The sequence below is a fragment of the Aegilops tauschii genome, chromosome 4 (assembly GCF_002575655.3).
Source record: "Aegilops tauschii subsp. strangulata cultivar AL8/78 chromosome 4, Aet v6.0, whole genome shotgun sequence".
Lineage (NCBI taxonomy): Eukaryota > Viridiplantae > Streptophyta > Magnoliopsida > Poales > Poaceae > Aegilops > Aegilops tauschii.
In genome coordinates this window covers 408,983,874-408,987,908 of record NC_053038.3, presented here as the reverse complement: position 1 = coordinate 408,987,908, position 4,035 = coordinate 408,983,874, and positions in this window count along the sequence as shown.

Here is a 4,035-nt window from a genome sequence, read left to right as displayed (position 1 = left end):
AATGCACATCCGAGTTTTAGCTCTTTTGGTACCATCATGAATAGTAAAATCTAAAAAAAATCAAAAAAATTCAAAAAAAGGAGGGCAAAGAACGACAAATGTTCTAAGTGCTTGCCAAGTTTCATCAGGGAATGACATTCATGGAAGTCGTGGCAAAAAAATAATCTATTTTGGAGTGCTGGTTGTTTTTTTGCCGTGGCACCCACGAATGTTATTCCCTGATGAAACTTGGCAGGCACTTAGAACATTTGTCGTTCTTTGCCCTCCTATTATTTTGATTTTTTTTTGAAATTTTTCAGATTTTACTATTCATGGTGGTATCAAAAGAGCTAAAACTCGGATGTGCATTTTCCAACACTTTTTTCATGAATGCAAATGACACTGGCATATAGGTGATGTTTTTCCGAACATTTTGGTATCTTATTTGCATTTTTCTGATTTAGTATGAATTAGTTATGAATTTTTCAAACTGACGGTCAAACGGTCAAAGGGCAAAAGCATAAGAAGAGCAAAGTGACTTGGACAGAACCGGTGACTTTTGGGAATTAGGGGTAAAACAGACGAGTGGGACACAACTAGGGGCATAAATCTAATTATCCCTTTTTATTAATTCCAAAACTTATCTCCGTGAAGTTTCAGGTCATTCCGAGAACTTCTTATTCTGCACAAAAATAACACCATGGTAATTCTGCTGAAAACAGTGTCAGTCCGGGTTAGTTCCATTCAAATCATGCAAGTTAGAGTTCAAAACAAGGGCAAAAGAGTTTGGAAAAATAGATACGATGGAGACGTATCAGCCCCTTCCGGTGAAATTGACGACAAACCGACAAACGATTCATACATATTACATTTCATCCCTAATCTAGCTACTCGTCGTCGGAGTCGGCGAGGTTCACGGCCTCGCCCGCACTGCCGTCGTCGCCGTCGTCGTCACTGCTCTTGCCGGCGGCCTCCCATTCGACGCCGTCGTCGTGCTCCACCGCAGGCGCGTCCGCAGGCTCCGCGATAGCCGCCGCCGCCACCGCATCTAATGCCGCCTGCAGATCCGCGGCCTCCCTCGTCGCCGCGGCCTCGGAGGCCGCCACCGCCTTTGCCTGTGACGCCCGTAAGGCGACGAGGTAGCCGGGGCTGTCGTCAGGGTCCCCCTCCTCGCGCAATGCGATTAGATTCGGCGGGATCTCGACGGCGGGAGGGGCGGAGGGTCCGGCGACCGCGGGTGCCAGACGGCGGGGCGACGTGACGGCCGGAGGGCGACGGCGGGAGCGGCCATCGCGGGCGGGGCAGATGAGGAGCCGCCTGCCTCCCAACGGAGCTCGCCGACGACTGCTACCTCTTGAGCACTGCGTTGGTTTTCCCTTGAAGAGGAAAGGGTGATGCAGTAAAGTAGCGTAAGTATTTCCCTCAGTTTTTGAGAACCAATGTATCAATCCAGTAGGAGACCACTCTCGAGTCCCACGCACCTACACAAACAAATAAGAACCTCGCAACCAACGCGATAAAGGGGTTGTCAATCCCTTCACGGTCACTTACGAGAGTGAGATCTGATAGAGATGATAAGATAATATTTTTGGTATTTTTATGGTAAGGAACAAAAGTAAAGAACAAAAAATAAACGGTAATAGAAATAGCTAGTTGTTGGGAGATTAGTATGATGGAAAATAGACCCGGGGGCCATAGGTTTCTGTTGGGGAACGTAGCATAAATTCAAAATTTGCTACGCATCACCAAGATCAATCTATGGAGTAATCTAGCAACGAAGGGAAGGGGAGTGCATCTAAATACCATTGTAGATCGCGATGCGGAAGCGTTGCAAGAACGCGGATGAAGGAGTCGTACTCATAGCGATTCAGATCGCGGTTGATTCCGATCTAAGCGCCGAACCACGGCGCCTCCGCGTTCAACACACGTGCAGCCCGGTGACGTCTCCCACGCCTTGATCCAGCAAGGAGAGAGGGAGAGGTTGGGGAAGACTCCGTCCAGCAGCAGCACGACGGCGTGGTGGTGGTGGAGGAGCGCGGTACTCCAGCAGGGCTTCGCCAAGCACTGCGAGAGACGAGGAGGGAGAGAGGTATGGCTGTGCCTGGGAGAGAATAACTCGTGTGTTGTGCAGCCCCTAGACCTCAACTATATATAGGGGGAGGGGGAGGGGGCTGCGCCCCCTCTAGGGTTCCCACCCCAAGGGGTGCGGCAGCCCCAGAACCCATGTAGGGTGGCGGCCAAGGGAGGGAGGGGGGAGGCGCACCTGGGGTGGGCCTTAGGGCCCATCTGCCCTAGGGTTTGCCCCCCCTTTTCTCTTGAGGCGCCTTGGGCCTTGGTGGGGGGCGCCCCAGCCCACCTAGGGGCTGGTCCCTTCCCACTATTGGCCCACGCAAGCCTCTGGGGCTGGTGGCCCCTCCCGGTGGACCCCCGGACCCCTCCGGTGGTCCCGGTACATTACCGGTGATGCTCGGAACACTTCCGGTGGCCAAATCCTCACTTCCTATATATCGATCTTTACCTCCGGACCATTCCGGAACTCCTCGTGACGTCCGGGATCTCATCCGGGACTCCGGACAACATTCGGTAACCGCGTACATACTTTCCCTATAACCCTAGCGTCATCGAACCTTAAGTGTGTAGACGCAACGGGTTCGGGAACCATGCAGACATGACCGAGACGTTCTCCGGTCAATAACCAACAGCGGGATCTGGATACCCATGTTGGCTCCCACATGTTCCACGATGATCTCATCGGATGAACCACGATGTCGGGGATTCAATCAATCCCGTATACAATTCCCTTTGTCTATCAGTATGTTACTTGCCCGAGATTCGATCGCCGGTGTCCCGATACCTTGTTCAATCTCGTTACCGGCAAGTCTCTTTACTCGTTCCGTAACACATCATCCCGTGATCAACTCCTTGGTCACATTGTGCACATTATGATGATGTCCTACCGAGTGGGCCCAGAGATACCTCTCCATTTACACGGAGTGACAAATCCCAGTCTCGATTCGTGCCAACCCAACAGACACTTTTGGAGATACCTGTAGTGCACCTTTATAGCCACCCAGTTACGTTGTGACGTTTGGTACACCCAAAGCATTCCTACGGTATCCGGGAGTTGCACAGTCTCATGGTCTAAGGAAATGATACTTGACATTAGAAAAGCTCTTAGCAAACGAACTACACGATCTTGTGCTAGGCTTAGGATTGGGTCTTGTCCATCACATCATTCTCCTAATGATGTGATCCCGTTATCAACGACATCCAATGACCATGGTCAGGAAACCTTAACCATCTATTGATCAACGAGCTAGTCAACTAGAGGCTTACTAGGGACATGGTGTTGTCTATGTATCCACACATGTATCTGAGTTTCCTATCAATACAATTTTAGCATGGATAATAAACGATTATCATGAACAAGGAAATATAATAATAACCAATTTATTATTGCCTCTAGGGCATATTTCCAACAGTCTCCCACTTGCACTAGAGTCAATAATCTAGTTCACATCACCATGTGATTAACACTCACAGGTCACATCACCATGTGACCAACATCTAAAGAGTTTACCAGAGTCAACAATCTAGTTCACATCACTATGTGATTAACACTCAATGAGTTCTGGTTTGATCATGTTATGCTTGTGAGAGAGGTTATTAGTCAACGGGTCTGAACCTTTCAGATCCGTGTGTGCTTTACGAATATCTATGTCATCTTGTGGATGCTACCACGCGCTACTTGGAGCCATTTCAAATAACTGGTCTACTATACGAATCCGGTTTTCTACTCAGAGTCATCTGGATTAGTGTCAAAGTTCGCATCGACGTAACCCTTTACGACGAACTCCTTTTCACCTCCATAATCGAGAAAATTCCTTAGTCCACTAGATACTAAGGATAAGTTCGACCGCTGTCATGTGATCCATTCCCAGATCACTATTGTACCCCTTGACCAACTCATGGCAAGGCACACTTCATGTGCGGTACACAGCATAGCATACTGTAGAGCCTATGTCTAAAGCATAGGGGACGACCTTCGTCCTTTCT